The 18,746-nt window shown below is 43.3% G+C and overlaps 1 protein-coding gene across 1 annotated transcript in view; it reads left to right on the top strand.

The window, feature by feature from the left end:
* Positions 1–9,208: 9,208 nt before the first annotated feature.
* Positions 9,209–18,746, top strand: part of LOC117505739 (cytoskeleton-associated protein 5-A-like) — a gene marked incomplete at its 3' end in the record, with an annotated part of 126,001 nt that continues 116,463 nt past the window's right edge. The window contains exon 1 of the mRNA XM_034165290.1: positions 9,209–9,229. The remainder of the gene's footprint in view (positions 9,230–18,746) is intronic.

Below are 18,746 nucleotides of genomic sequence, written 5' to 3'. Positions count from 1 at the left end.
CAGCAAAACCTTGAGGGAGCCTTGTATATGTGTATCTTTTCCCTTTGAATGTAAAAGCAAACTAAAATTGAGAGTCTGGATGAACAGGTACTGAGAAAAATGCATTACTGATGTCTATGACAGAGAAGTACATGTTTCCAGGACTTAATCTATTTAGCAGCGTATGTGGGTCTGGGACCAGAGGGGCGCTAGTTTCTACTGCAGCATTTACTGCACGTAGGTCTTGTACCATTCGCCAATTCTGATTGTCTGCTTTTTTCACAGGATATATTGGAGTGTTACAGGATGCATCTAAACATTCCCTGATGACTCCTGCTTCCAGTAATTCTGCAATAACCGGTTCAATTCCTCTTTCTGCTTCAGGTTTTAATGGATATTGTTTGATCCGTGGTCTCCAATCAGATCGTGGCTTAATTTTGACTGGCTGAATGTTTTTCAACAGTCCTACATCTGTGGGTGCATTCATCCAGAGATGAGGAGGCAGTTTGGCCCATAAAGTCTCATCTTCCTGTGTCAGCAACACAGATGTTGTTAAATTTCAATCATCCAGATCTACTTCATGTATCACCGGTGTCGTCCAAGCACTTACAAACATGTATTTCCGATACAAGCCTGTGGATGGACTGAAATCCCACACCGACACTGCATCTGCTTCGTGCCAATCAGTCGCTTCTTCAGCTATTTTAACAATTCCTCCAAGGTCCTTCCAGGACTGAGTGTCTGCCCTTGTCAGTGAAATATGCGGCACAGCCTCAGGTTTTCCTCTGTACCATTTGTCTGCACTTTGGGTCAGCACTACACGACACACAGAGGTGGTTTTTCTGTCTGTGTATAGGTGTGCTACTGTCTGTAATTCTGATGGAATTTTCAGAAATCCTGCTCCATACCTTTCATCCTTTCGTGGAGTGAATAGCATAGTTATGTGTAGATCTTTTGGTGAGATCATTACTACGTGTTCTCTGTTTTCACAGGTCATCAGACCTTCCTCCAATAATTGTTCAGTTTGTCTCAACTCCGACAGATCCAAAGAGTACTGCCAGGCCTGGGCCAAATTTGTATATACAGTAGCGGGCTGCCTCACAGCTCTCATACCACCTACTGTCGGCGTGACTCCTATAGATAAGGCAGTCATCAAATCTCGTCCCAGTAAATTTACTGGACAATGGGGCGAATAAACCACAGAGACACAAGCAGTTTGGTCCGTTTCAGGATCTTCAAAATTGACAAACTTCAATATTTTCTCTGAATTCACCTGTCCATTTGCAGATTTTACCCAAACAACTTCTTTTGCAAATTTGGTTCTGGGAGGTCTGTCTGTTATCACTGTCCTACATGCTCCTGTGTCACAGAGAAAATCCATGTCCTGTCCATTTACCTTTAGAGTCACCACAGGTCTTTCTTCCTCTTTATGGCCTCTAGTCTCATCTGTGCTTCACTGAGCCATACTTTTGCACACTCTATTTCTCCTTCTTTTCTTGCTTTCCTGTTACCCTTTTTATTTGCTGCTGTAAGTTTTAACACCAAACCTTCACAATCTGGCACAACCAATTTACCTGAAAAGCCATATTTCTTTTTCCATTTTGTTATGTACTTCAGATTTTCCGGATTGCGTTTGTGCATGTATTTTTCGTCGCCCTGAAATAGGGGCTTATTTTCTGTGCGTGTGTTTCCCATGTTGGTCACCTATTCCCCTTCACTCTGCAAAGTTCAGGTCAAGCTTCTACCCCGTGGGGCGGACCTTCCTTGGAATCCCCCTCTTTGCAGACTCGTCGGGAATATGTGAGTGTGGTGCGTATGGACTTAAAATGACCTACTTTGCAGACAACAGCTTCACTTTTGTCCCCTGATAAAATGGGATATCAAGCTGTCCGTGCTTCAGTCACTCACAGTCCCATTCTTTTATTATTATTGTTACTCACCTTTATTTGAAAAGGGACAATGTACAGAGACATTAAGCTCATAAAACAAAGATGATCTGTACCAGATTGTAGCTAAATAGCTAGTTTCCATCTGCGGTCCCCATTACATAATAAAATACAGTGAAGGAATACTCAGTCCAACAATACCACACATACAGTCCGACACTGTCACACACACACACTCCCACAACCGCTCCAACTTTCACACATATACAAAATAAATTACAGATTTCAACAATGATTGCAATTACAGACAAGTCCTTATCTTAAAATAAATAAATAAATACATAATGACCTACCTAATATATCTATCATTTTATATCAAGACATAAATAACAAATAACCACTTCTACACAGTTAATAATAGTGCTGGCAGGTTTGGTTGTTCCCTAGCCACTGTTTAAGCTCTGCTGTGAAGGTGATACAGCTTGTCTGATGTTTTAGTTCGTTTGGAAGATTATTCCATTCTTCTATGGCATTATAAGAAAAGGCAGTTTGTGCAAATGAAGTTTTGCACTTTGGGATGGCACACTGCCCCCTGGTGGAGGCTCGTGTGGCTCTGGTAGTGACTGTAGATGTTAAGTGAACAAAATCCTTACAACAAAAAAACAACAAGAACAAAATTCTCTCACATTCATACCACAAACACACTTAGTTTCACTTTTGGAATATTCAATTAATTCGCGTCTCTCTAACTGCTTCTCCTGAAATTTATTTTTACTCCTCCTGTATTTCTTAGCCGGATGGGGACTCGAACCCCTCCGCCAAATGCACCGGCAGGACCGGAGACTCTAACTCCCTCCCCCGCACTTTATTACCCACGTTAACATATTTTATCCTCACAGGCAGGCAGTAATTACTTACGTTAATTTGTTGCACCTCTCATTTGGTTCGGAGGCGTCGTCAATCTACTGCGGCGAGCAGAGGTGGATGTCTATGGTCACCGGCCCGACGGAGAATTCACTCCTCAGGACTTTCTTCAGTGCGCGCTGTCAGCGGTGCGTCTCCCTCCGTTCGCTCAAGAAGATCTGTCGATGCCCCACGTTGGGCACCAGGAAAAAACTGTTGGGTTTGCACCGTTTTTAAAGAAATGAGAGGCACAAACACTGTAAAGAAACCAGTCAGAGAGAGACAAATATATATTTTTTGCTCTGCGCAAAGGAGGAGAACAAGAAGCAGCTTGTAAGTGCTCAGCTCCAAAGCTCTCCTAAAATCCCCTCCTCTGGCCCAGATTTTTATTTAGTTCATCAGCATGAGAAAAAACAAACAAGGACAGTCGGGAGAGGTTACACGAGTCATGTCTGCAAGAGGGAGATATCAAGGCAAGGTGACAGCTGGAACCTTCCATTCCTGCGACATGAGCCCTGTGGCTCGTCCAAAGCAGGATGAGGCACTTATGCAAAATGAAAAATAGTTTGCTCAATCATGAAAAATGCAGACAAGTCTTTCTTTTTAAAACCTCCTCTTCTCACAAAGAGGAAAAGTACACGTAGTCATAAAAGGAAATAAATGATAATATAAACATGAACTATATAAAATCAAATCAATTTTATTTATATAGCACCAAATCACAACAAACAGTTGCCCCAAGGCGCTTTATATTGCAAGGCAAGGCCATACAATAATTACGGAAAAATAATAATATAAGCATGAACTATATAAAATCCTTGACACTATCTTGCAATTCTGAGATACTTTACGTTACGAAATGCTTTGTAAAGTTCGGAGGCTTATTTCAATGTCATCCTCCTCATGTAATAGCGTCCAAATCTCACTGTTTGTGAAACCACACCGAAAATAGCTTTCAATGATCGAATGGAATGACCATGTAGGGGGCAATGCATTCCATAACGTAAAGTATCTCATAACTGCAAGATAATTAGTCAGAATTGCAAGATAATAAGTCAGAATTGTGAGATACTATCTTGCAATTAACCAAAAAAAAAAAATTCAATTCAATTTATTTCCTTTATATAGTGCCAAATCACAACAAAGTTGCCTCCCCCAGAGCAACAGTGGTAAGGAAAAACTCCCTCTGAGGAAGAAACCTCAAGCAGACCAGACTCAAAGGGGTGACCCTCTGCTTGGGCCATGCTACCAACATAAATTACAGAAATAATTCACAGAACAATTCACGGACAAATATACAAGAATTGCTGTTGGTGCACAGGACAGGAGGATCGCCAACACAAACACAACTCCCATCTCTGGATGGAGCTGCACCTTAGAGAGAAAAAACAGAATCAGGCATCAGAAAGACAAAAAATACTGTATAATTTGCCAGCATTAAACAACAAGAAAAACAGAAGAAATACTAAGGTGATCACAGGCCCTAGCCCTAAGCTTCACTAAAAGACCCAAAATTTAGGTGAAGTTGAGGCTGCGGCCCACTTCAATTACTAATAACATGAATTAAAAGAGTTAAAAGCGTAAAACAAAACTGCACCAGTATGCTAGCCATATGAAAGGGAAAATAAGTGCGTCTTAAGTCTGGACTTGAAAGTCTCCACAGAATCTGATTGTTTTATTGATGCAGGGAGATCATTCCACAGAACAGGGGCACGATAAGAGTAAGCTCGGTGACCCTCAGACTTCTTATTCACCTTAGGGACACAAAGTAGTCCTGCACCCTGAGAACGTAAAGCCCGGGCCGGTACGTAAGGTTTAATTAGGTCAGCTAAGTAGGGAGGTGCCAGTCCATGAATAATTTTATAGGTTAGTAGCAGAACCTTAAAATCTGATCTCACTGGGACAGGAAGCCAGTGAAGAGACGCCAAAATGGGTGTAATGTGGTCGAACGTTCTGCTTCGTGTCAAAAGTCTGGCTGCAGCATTTTAATCCAATTGGAGAGCCCTAATGCTGGACTGCGGTAAACCAGAAAATAGAACATTGCAGTAGTCCAATCTAGAAGAGATGAAGGCATGGATCAGGGTCTCAGCATCAGCCATAGACAGGATGGGATGAATCTTCACTATATTTCGCAGGTGGAAGAAAGCAGTCCTAGTAATATTTGAAAATACTTGAAATACTTGAAAAAAGTTTTTTTTTTTTCAAGTTGCGCAAACGGGCTTCCATATACGACATCATGTTATGCAAATAATATGCTAATTAGATGATGACGCAATTTAGCGACTTCTAGTGACTTTTTGGACAGCCAGTAGCTACTTTTCTTACTGATGAGTTTGCAACGCCGATCTCAGATTGTTCAAAGTTTCCTAAAACGTCGTTACTTGTGCCACTGTGTCACTGATGTTGTCAACGACATATATGTCGTATTCTTAAAATACTAAAATAAGAAGCGGGGAAAACTGTGTGCTGATAGTAAGCACCATTTGTATTTATTTTTTCCTTCCTACCTCTACCCCTCCAGCAACGTAATGACGTCATGCGTAACAATGCATGTATGCGTGTGTAATATATTTGAATACACCACATCTCCCCACCTCTCCTCTCCTTTCAGGCTCCTCTCCTGTGGAACCAGCTCCCAATTCAGATCAGGGAGACAGACACCCTCTCTACTTTTAAGATTAGGCTTAAAACTTTCCTTTTTGCTAAAGCTTATAGTTAGGGCTGGATCAGGTGACCCTGAACCATCCCTTAGTTATGCTGCTATAGACTTAGACTGCTGGGGGGTTCCCATGATGCACTGAGTGTTTCTTTCTCTTTTTGCTCTGTATGCACCACTCTGCATTTAATCATTAGTGATTGATCTCTGCTCCCCTCCACAGCATGTCTTTTTCCTGGTTCTCTCCCTCAGCCCCAACCAGTCCCAGCAGAAGACTGCCCCTCCCTGAGCCTGGTTCTGCTGGAGGTTTCTTCTTGTTAAAAGGGAGTTTTTCCTTCCCACTGTTGCCAAGTGCTTGCTCACAGGGGGTCGTTTTGACCGTTGGGGTTTTTCTGTAATTATTGTATGGCCTTGCCTTACAATATAAAGCGCCTTGGGGCAACTGTTTGTTGTGATTTGGCGCTATATAAATAAAATTGATTTGATTTTAAATAAAACAAAAAAAGAACATTTTTGTTTTCCTTTGTTTCTTTTTAACATTAGCTTTCTTTAGTAGCCCCTTAAGCAAATACTGTATGCACCAAAATGTGCATTTTTTTTCTCTCTCATATTTTTTAACAGTTTTTTTTTCTCTTCACAGCACTAAACCTTGTGCTTTCTAATAATCAAACATTTTCTTATTTATTACACAGAACATTTCCGTTAGCAGATCTTTGGAGTTACAAGTCTAGCTTTTTAGGTTTGACTATTACTCTTCCAGATCTAGTTTTTACCACATCAGTGTTCACAGCTGTAACAGGATGTTCAGTAGGCATTTGAGGTTTCTGATCCAAAGACAAATCAAATTTCTCATGCACAGCAGGTGGACACAGAGGAATCAAATGCATGCGATTGTGTCTCACTGTCCCCTGTGGTACATCTACTGTGTACGATCTTGGTGTTGAGTGACTTTGGATCACAGTGCCTGGAGTTTTGGCGTCAGTCACCCACACTTGGTCTCCTGGTGACAAGTTGCACAAAGGTCTTGTACGGTGACGCCTGTTGTAGTTAGCAATGTCCACCATCCTCTTCTCCCTTTCCTTTTGAGCGAGCGTCGCACTGTCCGGCAGTGTAGGATCCAACTGCGATGGAAGGGTTGGCAGTGTTGTCCTCAGACGTCATCCCACTAGGAGTTCTGCAGGGCTGAATCCATTATGCAGAGGTGTGGCCCTATAGGCGAGAAGAGCTAGGTACGGATCTGTGGCTTTTTTCAGGTTTTTCACAGTTTGTACAGCACATTCCGCCTCTCCATTGCTTTGGGGAAATCTGGGGCTGCTTGTGATGTGTTTAAAGCCGTATGATGTGGCAAAGTCTGCAAAAGTCTGACAGGAAAACTGTGGTCCATTGTCTGACATGAGGACCTCGGGAATTCTGTGACGAGCAAAGAAAGATTTCAGATGAGTTATGACATCATTGGATTTGGTTTTGTTTAGCAGGGCAATCTCAACAAACCTGGATAGATGGTCCACAGCAAGAAGATAAGTTTTCCCAACTAGCTCGAACAAATCTGTGCCCACTCTTTGCCACGGGCGATCAGGACATTCGGTTGGCATAAGTGGCTCATTGTGGATGAGTCTCTCTTTGATGCATGTTCTACATTTTAGCACCATCTCAGTTATTTGTTGACTCAGGCCGGGCCACCATACTGTTTGGCGAGCTCGAGCCGTACATTTTACAATACCTTGATGTCCTTCGTTTAGTTTTGAAAGCACATCATTGCGCGTTGCTGAAGGAATGACCAGTCGTGTATCTTTTAACAACAAGCCATCTTTTACAGTGAGTGTGGCTCGCTCAGGCCAGTAGTTTTTCAGCAATGGCTCTTGTTTTGCATGATCTGGACAACCTAGTGTGCAGATGTCCATTACACGAGCACATACACTGGCAGCTGCCAACGTAAAAGGGCGGCAGCTGCCAGCGCAAAAGAGCGGCAGCTGCCAACGCAAAAGAGCGGCAGCTGCCAGCGCAAAAGAGCGGCAGCTGCCAACGTAAAAGAGCGACAGCTGCCAGCGCAAAAGAGCGGCAGCTGCCAGCGTAAAAGAGCGACAGCTGCCAACGTAAAAGAGCGGCAGCTGCCAGCGCAAAAGAGCGGCAGCTGCCAACGCAAAAGAGCGGCAGCTGCCAGCGCAAAAGAGCGGCAGCTGCCAACGCAAAAGAGCGGCAGCTGCCAACGTAAAAGGGCGGCAGCTGCCAGCGCAAAAGGGCGGCAGCTGCCAACGCAAAAGAGCGGCAGCTGCCAACGTAAAAGGGCGGCAGCTGCCAGCGCAAAAGGGCGGCAGCTGCCAACGCAAAAGGGCGGCAGCTGCCAACGTAAAAGGGCGGCAGCTGCCAGCGCAAAAGGGCGGCAGCTGCCAATGTAAAAGGGCGGCAGCTGCCAACGTAAAAGGGCGGCAGCTGCCAACGCAAAAGGGCGGCAGCTGCCAACGCAAAAGGGCGGCAGCTGCCAGCGTAAAAGGGCGGCAGCTGCCAACGCAAAAGGGCGGCAGCTGCCAACGCAAAAGGGCGGCAGCTGCCAACGCAAAAGGGCGGCAGCTGCCAACGCAAAAGGGCGGCAGCTGCCAACGTAAAAGGGCGGCAGCTGCCAACGTAAAAGGGCGGCAGCTGCCAACGTAAAAGGGCGGCAGCTGCCGGAACACACGCAGATGCCACAGGAAGTGCTGAGACAAGATGCTGCTGCCGCAAAATACACCTGCTGTCTCTCCGAGTTTGGCTGCCAGGTGCTGCCAGTTGCTCCCCCTCACTCTAAACTTTAAATCTCCTCATTTTCTGCCTCTCATCCAGTCTGTTTTCTGAACACAGTACACACGTCGCTGCCCTTGGAAGTCGTGAGCTGTTTTTGCTGTCTGTTCTTTCCTTCTTTGACCGCGAGATGCGCGCGCAAGCGTGCGTTCACGCACCGTCCTTTAAAGCAAATGTGGAGATGTCTGGAGTTCAATTTGATGTTGACATGTCCTGGACTTATGTCCTTTTTTAACTGTGATAAGAGAGTTTGAGGAGAGAAAGGAACTAACTGCCTGCAGACAATTTTTTTTCTTCTTTCCTCCTTTGACCGCGAGATACGCGCGCGCGCGAACGAACCTTCAAGCGAATGTGGAGATGTCTGGATTTCTATTTGATGTTAACATGTCCTCTCTCAGGACTTATGTCCTTTTTTGTACCTTTTTTAACTGTGATGTGAGAGTTTGAGCAGAGAACAAGGAACTAATGCCTGGAGCCACACTTTTTTTTCTTTTAATTGTTCACATGTGCGCGCGTGAACGAACGTCCATGAGTGGACTAGAGATGTCCGGACTTTTCACTGGATATTTCTGGCAGTCATTCGGCTTTTTTTTTTTTTTTTTTTTCCTCAGCATGTAGTTTTTACTGCATTAAGTACACGGTATAACAACAATCCTGTGTGATTTATACTGCGGGAACAACGAAACACAGCAGGAATCATCAGCCCTCGTGCTGTTGTGGCACCGAGCTGCATCGTCTTGGCACTGAGTTCCTTCCACGTGGCGTCGTCATAATGACGCACGGCGCAACTGGGAGCAACCGGGAGCACCTCCGGTGTGAAAGGGTCTTAACAATGCATGTATGCGTGTGTAATATATTTGAATACACCACAATATGTGTGTGGCACGTACCACAATAGGTTCGAAACGTAGCTTCCGATGTCATGCAAGCTTTGATACAAGCTTCGATACAAAGCTTCGGCGGAAACGGCCCAACATACGACACAGGATTCGATGTACCGGTTCCAGACAGCATCACCTCCACCTAGCTGGTAAGTTATCTGCAGATTGTCTCCGTAAACAGGTGAGTGCTGAGGCACATGGTCTTAGTGTTTTTCACTTAAAGGTTTAGTTTGTCTCTGAGATAGTAGATTGTGCCGATGGGAATAAATGGGACGTTTAGGCCTGTGTGTTTCTGCTGCTAATATTAGCATAGCATGTTTCGTAAATTGTGCAGTGGTAAAAGAGAAAAGGCCTTTTGTGACAAATTACAGCACCACACTGCCAAACACAACCACATATTGTCTGTAATGTGAGCAGAACATAGTTTGTACTTTCAGCCTCAACCCGGAGAGAGGAGGCAAAACTAACACAGCTAACGTCTCTGCTCGTTAAAGAGCTCCGAACACTAAAAGCTTCACTTCCACTCTGATTTCTGTACGACTGAGTGAGGCTGTGACCTGTCAATTATGACAGACATCACATTATCTTCCACTGTAGCTCCTCTCTAAATAGTGTGTGCGTGTGATCATGCTGTGCTGAAACATTTTAGCTATCACACACTGTTATTGTTATTGTGTGTGTGAATGAAAGAGAGAGAGAGATTGCAGGACTTGACATAAACCAATTTGCCCCACTGGCCACAGGGCCAGTAGAATTTAGAAGTTAGTGGCCCACAGTGTAGGAGCACTGGCCCATGGTTTTGCGTGCGAGAGTTCATGATATTCCACCTTGAAATCCTGCAAATAAAACAGCCTACATAACATAAACCAATCCAGAAAAAAAACATAAAATAGTCTATGGACCATGAAGTAAAAAAAATAGAATTTATCAGAGGGCATTCTCAAGTGTAAGAAAAATAAAGTGACTCACATAAAATTTAGAGGGCATTTCTTAAGCAACCCTCAGAGTTGGCTAACTCACAGTCAGAAATGTAACATACAGATGTAGGTCCATATCAAAACTAAAACGTATGCCTTGTCTGGATTGGAGTTATACGAGGTCTGTCCAGAAAGTATCGTACCTTTTTATTTTTTTCAAAAACTATATGGATTTGAATCACGTGTGATTACATCAGCCAAGCTGGAACCTTCGTGCTCATGCGTGAGTTTTTCCACGCCTGTCGGTTGCGTCATTCGCCTGTGGGCAGGCTTTGAGTGAGCACTGCTCCACCCCTCTCGTCGTCGTTTCATTGCGAGGAAATGGCGGAATGATTTGGGCTTTTTTTCCATCAGAATTTTTTCAGAAACTGTTGGAGACAGGCAGCTGGAAACCATTTGAAAAATTTTGATGGCTTTCGGTGAAAATGTTAAGGGCTTGGCAGAGATTAAGGAGTGTTACTATCGCTTTAAGGATGGCCCACAATGGCGCACGGCGCGCCGCGCTCCGAGCTGCGACGACAGGCAGAAACCACCAGATCATTTCTAAATGGATGGCTCTGTGGATCCGGGACCGTCCTGTGCAATTTCTCTGGTTATCTTAAGAGCTGGACATCAGCCATTTTCCGGCAGATTTCACTTTTAACAAGAGATTTTGTCATGGAAAGCCGCGCGGATGCTTCGCGTGTCACGACGGCAAGCAAGACAAAGAACACCTCCGTTTCGGCATGTCAAAGGACAAGTTGGGACATGCCTATCTCGGCTTACAGTGCTTACCAGTCAAGTGAGTATAAGAGAAATTGTGGAGAGCTGGGCATTGTTGAGCCCTGGATTGTCCTCCTGTGCTGAAACATTTGAGCTTTTAAGGTGCCCATATATTGTTGTTGTTGTTATTATTGTGTGTGTGTGTGTTAACATTATGTTAACAAAACGGAACGGAAGGGGGGCAGCTTTTGAAAATTTAAAGCTTAAGCTTATTAATTCCGAGCAGACTCGCAGCAAAGAGCCGCGCATCATTTGAATCTGTGACAAAGGAACAGAGGATGATTCTCGTTTGTTGACTGCAACAAGACAACAGTCCCAGTAAATGACTTTAATACACACAAAAATGACTCATGATATTTTAATGGCTTTGAGAGCGGTTAAGAAGTGGACTTGCCGCTTCTGAAGAGCAGCAAATCAAAGAGCCACGAGCCATTGAATCGAAGCATTGCTTCAGTGATTCACGCTTCAAACTGGAGTCGTGCTGCAGAAACGGTCGATTACACGGTCCAAAATAAGCGTAACGCTCCAAAATGATATGGTAACGGGCCGTAACGCCTGTTACGATAGCTCGCTAGCTGGCGCGAGGCTAATGTGAAGTGTGTGCGCTTGTGAGTGGTTTGTGACAGTGGAGGGGCTGCTCGGTAGGGACAAACACTGCGATAGAAGTCAGAAAGAGTGATAGAAGTCAGTCTCCAAACACAAGCAGCTACAAAAAAACCCCACCAGAAATAGAAGCTCGATTTGTCGCTAGGCGTTTTTAACAAAGAAAATGCCGCTAAGAGGATTAGGAAAGTCTCCGGTTCAACTCAGAAAAGAATGAAAATGCTCCCACGGATGTTTACACCAAAAGATCACTGATTCGCTCATTTTGCTGTCAATCAAAAAGGAATTCAGCCTAAGACAGATCATCCAATCATCATGCAGAAGCTGAGTGTCTGGGCCAGCCGAGGCCAGCCCACTGCCCCATAGACGCTGAGCGTCCGATGGGCGGGACAAAGCCCAGCATTTATCCAATGACTCATCTCGTTTTGCTGCATGCATTGTTTCGCTATTAAAGCACTCTTAAAGCACTGTGAAGCTGCGAGAATGAATGAGAGGAAAGCCGCGTCGTTACCAGTGATAAGAAGCTGATTCTGAACAAAAGTTGAGTGCATATTTAGTCAATGACATGTACACACAACAGTATATATTTGATCAGTTATTTTTTGACATTTTAGGGGAAGCTGAGCTTCCCTTGCAGTCTTAGAGCAATCGCCTCTGAGACGGCGAACTATGGGGGCGGTGACGAACACATTTAAGCAGGGGTGTAAGCAGCTCTCAGTTGAATGGAGTCAGAGCTCCATCTACTGGACAAATGGTGCAAGGACATTTTACATTGCCGACACATTATTTCAGTAACTGTTCTGTTTGAGAATTTATCGGCAAAATTTCGGCCGACGGTGAGTACTTTGAAAAGGGCTTATATCGGCCGATAATATCGGCTGGCCGATGTATTGGTCGGGCTCTAATATACACACTAGTTTTATTATTATTATTTTATTATTACTTCTGTTTTGTCACTTGATTTTTAAATGGACCACAATGGAAATAAGTATTTTCACTTTCTTGTGTCATCCATGTATTTTTAACATCTTTACAATTATATTATGTCCTTAAATTGAACTTACAAAAAAATGAGGTATGCACTCACACTTTTAATATATAGATGAGTTACCGCCGCCTGCTGGAATGGCGTGTGAGTCCAGAATGTAGTTAGCAACGTTAGCTAATATCCATAGCTTCTCCAAAGCTATTAGTCCTATCAGTGTTCCACTTTGGTGGTGTTCATCCTTGACCCAAAAGACGTAAGCATACCAAACTGCAAATGTTAAATGGGACATTCAGCCAGCAGAAGGTCTCCTCCACAGCTTCAATCTCTTGATGGAGTTTGCGGAGACACTTTCCTCACATTTTGGAGAGTAGATATATCCTCTTCTTTCTTCTGAACTTGATGTTTTCAGGGTTAGAAAATTCCACTTGTCCGGGGACATCGACTAGTAGACATAGACTTTTGACCTATGTCTAGTTGATATTTTCCCCTGCTAGACATATGTCTAGTTAAAAATCTTGTCAGTCTAGTGATTAAGTGCTTGACAAGACCAACTGTTATTTTTAATCTTGCACCTTAAATAACTGAGCCGTTGTTCAGAGAGTACAATGGCCCATGCTGTGCCACTCAGTCAAACCACTGACTTCATGAATGAAGCTCAGTCAACAAAGGAGAATTGTGTGGTGTCATGATTTACCTCAACAACCATAAAATCTTGATCATACTAGGCTGAGAAGCAATAGATATAATTGTTGCCTAAAAAAAATCAGAGCTATTATAGAGCTTACACAGCTATATGGGCTGCATAAGAAGAGCACAAGGCCAGAATTACAGAGCGAAGTTTCAGGCGCACACCATGTTCACATGAATGCAGAGGATCATGGAAGCAAATGTGTATTACATTACATACATTCAACACAAAATGAAAACATTCTATTATGTCATAGATTTACAAATTGATTGAATACATGCACGTGATGTGAGGATTAATGCTATGCTGAGGCTCGCCGTTGGAGGCTCTGAGCTTTCAAATGCCTGGGGTTACTGCCTTGGACCAGGAGGACCAGTAACAAAATTGGTACTCCTGGTCCTTACCAGTAGGCTCAAAAAGTATTTCCCCAACCCTCCGTTTTGGTGTTCAGCTCCATCTCTGGAAGTCCTGATGTGTATCTGGGTTTACAAGGTCACCTGGACAGCAAATGTTGAAATGTTTGTGATGTGGGACATGTGAATATATTTCTTAAAATGTGAAGAAGCACGAAATAGCGCTGTGCTATTTTCTGTTAGGTCTAATTACTAGATTACTTTTTAAATTAAAATTTTATACATGTGAAGAAATATATTTCTTAAAATGTGAAGAAGCACGAAACAGCGCTGTGCTATTTTCTGTTAGGTCTAATTACTAGATTACTTTTTTAAATTTAAATTTTATACCTGTGAAGAAATATATTTCTTCAAATGTGAAGAAGCACGAAACAGCGCTGTGCTATTTTCTGTTAGGTCTAATTACTAGATTACTTTTTTAAATTTAAATTTTATACCTGTGAAGAAATATATTTCTTAAAATGTGAAGAAGCACGAAACAGTGCTGTGCTATTTTCTGTTAGGTCTGATTACTAGATTACTTTTTTAAATTTAAATTTTATACCTGTGAAGAAATATATTTCTTAAAATGTGAAGAAGCACGAAACAGTGCTGTGCTATTTTCTGTTAGGTCTGATTACTAGATTACTTTTTTAAATTTAAATTTTATACATGTGAAGAAATATATTTCTTAAAATGTGAAGAAGCACGAAACAGTGCTGTGCTATTTTCTGTTAGGTCTGATTATTAGATTACTTTTTAAATTTAAATTTTATTAACTAAGTTATATAAATATATATTTGGTAGTGGACATCATACCGAGATCCACCATTAGAATCTTCCCGAATCAGAAGCCGTGGGCGGATAAAACTGTCCGTGACGCTCTGAAAGCCCACACTGGTGCCTACAACTCAGGACTCGTCATCGGGGACATGATGGCATATAAGGCAGCTACTTATGCTGTCAGGAACACTGTCAAGGAAGCCAAATGCCGTTATGTTGCGAGGCTGGAGCAGCAAATGGATACTAACAATCCCAGAGCACTGTGGCAAGGACTACTCACCATCACTGACTATAAAGCGCCACGCTCACCCTGCCATGTGCGCCAACGCTTCACTTGCTGAGGAGCTCAACCACTTTTTGCTCGCTTCAGGTCAGACTGCGGATAGGAGGTGGTGCTCCCGGCCGAGGGAGAGAAGATGCTCACTGTGACGGACCTGGGGGTGTGGAAGATGTTTAAAGGAGTGAACACCAGAAAGGCAGCGGGACCTGTTTACAACTATATTTAACCTCTCCCTCTCTCAGTGCGTGATTCCCAGCTGCTTTAAAAAGGCAGTGGTTGTTCCCGTCCCCAAAACAGCACAGCCACCTAATCCAAATGACTTCCGGCCTATCACCCTCACATCTGTGGTGATGACATTTTTGAAAAGCTGGTCAAGACTTTTATCACCTCCTCCCTGCCACTTGATCTGGATCCTCTGCAGTTTGCCTACTGCAGAGACAGATCAACTGACGATGCCATAACTTTCCTGCTGCACAAAACCCTCGCCCATGTGGACTTGAGAATGGGGAACTACGCCAGAGTGCTCTTTGTGGATTACAGCTCAGCGTTTAATACCATTGTCCCCTCCAGACTGGTCACTAAGCTGTGTAATCTCGGTCTGAGCTCCTCCTTCAGTACTGACGATACAGCCATCATTGGACTAATCTCCCACAATAAGGAGGAGACCTATAGGAAGGAGGTCTCCCATCTGGAGAGTTGGTCCCGGAAAAATAACCTCCTGCTGAACATCAGCAAAACTAAAGAACTGACTGTGGACTTCAGAAGAAAGCAGCAGAGTGACATCCATCCACTCTATATAGGGGGTCCGAGGTGGAGAGGGTGGAGAGTTTTAAATATCTTGGCGTGACCATCTCACAGGACTCGTCTTGGTCACGCCACATTAACCGGACAGTGAAGAAGGCCAGGCAGCGTCTGTTCTTCCTCAGGCGCCTTAGAGACTTTCGACTCCCCCCCAGAGTGCTCAGAAATTTTTATACCTGTACCATCGAGAGCATTCTGTGTGGGAGTATCATCACTTGGATGGGCAGTTGCACCAAACAGGACTTCTCTGCCCTTAAGAGAGTAGTCCGCTGTACAGAGATGACTATCAGAACTGCGCTGCCTGACCTGCATGACATTTACGCTAAAAGATGCAGGTGGAGGGCAGAGAAGATCCTCAGCCTGCCCCATAACCCTGGACATTCCCTCCTCTCTCGGTTGCCATCTGGTCGTCGGTTCCATTGCTTGAGAACCAATACCGAGAGGATGAGGAAAAGCTTCTTCCCCCCAGGCCATTCGTTTATTGAATTTGAAATAGGGAATTCATTTTTCAGTTTTTCTTGCATATTTAATCCCCCTATTACATTTTGCATAACCCCCCTGACCCCCCTCATCTGGATATTTGTACATCTGTAAATAATATTTTGTGTGTGTGTGTGTGTGTGTGTGTGTATATATATTGCGAGCTGTACAAGAAGTTGAATAGTAAGGAAGGAGAAAAGGACTTGTACCGATTGGCCAGACAAAGGGACAGAGCTGGAAAAGATGTGCAGCAGGTTAGGGTGGTAAAAGATGCATATGGTGATGTGCTGACAAGTGAGGAGTGTTTGCTGAGGATGCTGAGGATGGAGCCACCAGGCAGGAGGAGAAGAGGGAGGCCAAAGAGGAGGTTCATGGATGTGCTGAGAGAGGACATGCAGGTGGTTGGTGTGACAGAGGAAGATACAGAGGACAGGGTGAGATGGAAACGATTGATCTGCTGTGGTGACCCCTAACGGGAACAGCCGAAAGACAAAGAAGAAGATATATATATATATATTTGAAGAGTTTCAGTCAGGTTTTAGAATTCATCATAGTACAGAAACAACATTAGTGAAGGTTACAAATGATCTTCTTATGGCCTCAGACATTGGACTCATCTCTGTGCTTGTCCTGTTAGACCTCAGTGCTGCTTTTGATACTGTTGACCATAAAATTTTATTACAGAGATTAGAGCATGCCATAGGTATTAAAGGCACTGCGCTGCAGTGGTTTGAATCATATTTATCTAATAGACTATATTTTGTTCATGTAAATGGGGAGTCTCCTTCACGGACTTTAAGCTTTTTCAAAAAGAAAAGTTTTAAGCCTAATCTTAAAAGTAGAGAGGGTGTCTGTCTCCCTGATACGAATTGGGAGCTGGTTCCACAGGAGAGGAGCCTGAAAGCTGAAGGCTCTGCCTCCCATTCTACTCTTACAAACCCTAGGAACTACAAGTAAGCCTGCAGTCTGAGAGCGAAGCGCTCTATTGGGGTGATATGGTACTATGAGGTCCCTAAGATAAGACGGGACCTGATTATTCAAAACCTTATAAGTAAGAAGAAGAATTTTAATTCTAGAATAGAATTAAACACCTCCGTGTTGATAACCATTTGTAAAATCCAGGCGGCGTTTGATGGCTTTCAGTGGAGTGAGTATATGAGAAATTGTTTAACAGCTGGACATGTTCCAACTTGTCCTTAAGGCTTCCAACAGAGGTGTTTTTCCTGTGGCGGAGCGTCGCGGTGGCTGCGAGCCGACGCGCGGACCCGTCCGCACGTCTTTCATTAAAAAAATCTCCTTTAACAGTGGAATATCTGGATAAAATGCTGAAACCGTCTTCTTCTGAAACTTCTCTGTTCTCTCACGACGTCCTGGATCAATAGAGCCTGAAATGTGTAGGTTTTCAGCTTGAAAGAAGAAGAAGAAGAAGAAGAAGAATTTTAATTCTAGAATAGAATTAAAATTCTTCTTCTTAAACACGAAGCCAATGAAGAGAGGCCAATATGGGTGAAATATGCTCTCTCCTTCTAGTCCCCGTCAGTACTCTAGCTGCAGCATTTTGAATTAACTGAAGGCTTTTCAGGGAACTTTTAGGACAACCTGATAATAATAAATTACAATAGTGCAGACTAGAGGAAATAAATGCATAAATTAGTCTTTCAGCATCACTCTGAGACAAGACCTTTCTAATTTTAGAGATATTGCACAAATGCAAAAAAGCAGTCCTACATATTTGCTTAATATGCGCATTGAATAACATATCATGATCAAAAATGACTCCAAGATTTCTCACAGTATTACTAGAGGTCAGGGTAATGCCATCCAGAGTAAGGATCTGGTTAGACACCATGTTTCTAAGATTTGTGGGGCCAAGTACAATAACTTCAGTTTATCTGAGTTTAAAAGCAGGAAATTAGAGGTCATCCATGTCTTTATGTCTGTAAAACAATCCTGCAGTTTAGCTAATTGGTGTGTGTCCTCTGGCTTCATGGATAGATAAAGCTGGGTATCATCTGCGTAACAATGAAAATTTAAGCAATGCTTTCTAATAATACTGCCTAAGGGAAGCATGTATAAAGTGAACAAAGTCGGTCCTGTGTGTGTGTATATATACATATATGTCTGTGTGTGTGTGTATATATATATATATATATATATATATATGTATGTGTGTGTATGTGTATATATTTATGCGTGTGTATATATATATATATATATATATATATATATATATATATACGAGGGCTGTCCATAAAGTATAGGTCCTTTTTATTTTTTTCAAAAACTATATGGATTTCATTCATATGTTTTTACGTCAGACATGCATGAACCCTCGTGCGCATGCGTGAGTTTTTCCACGCCTGTCGGTGACGTCATTCACCTGTGAGCACTCCTTGTGGGAGGAGTTGTCCAGCCCCTCGTCGGAATTCCTTTGTCTGAGAAGTTGCTGAGAGACTGGCGCTTTGTTTGATCAAAATTTTTTCTAAACCTGTGAGACACATCGAAGTGGACACGGTTCGAAAAATTAAGCTGGTTTTCAGTGAAAATTTTAACGGCTGATGAGAGATTTTGAGGTGACACTGTCGCTTTAAGGACTTCCCACGGTGCGAGACGTCGCGCTGCGCTCTCAGGCGGCGTCATCAGCCTGTTCAAGCTGAAAACCTCCACATTTCAGGCTCTATTGATCCAGGACGTCGTGAGAGAACAGAGAAGTTTCAGAAGAAGTTGGTTTCAGCATTTTATCTAGATATTCCACTGTTTAAGGAGATTTTTTTAATGAAAGACGTGCGGACGGGTCCGCGCGTCGGGACGCAGCCGGCGCGGAGCGGCGGCACAGGAAAAACACCTCCGTGTTGATAACCATTTGTAAAATCCAGGCGGCGTTTGATGGCTTTCAGTGGAGTGAGTATATG

This window comes from Thalassophryne amazonica, unplaced genomic scaffold (assembly GCF_902500255.1).
Source record: "Thalassophryne amazonica unplaced genomic scaffold, fThaAma1.1, whole genome shotgun sequence".
NCBI classification, from domain to species: Eukaryota; Metazoa; Chordata; class Actinopteri; order Batrachoidiformes; family Batrachoididae; genus Thalassophryne; species Thalassophryne amazonica.
Note: the sequence above shows the minus strand (reverse complement) of the source record. Positions and strands in the feature narration are given on the sequence as shown.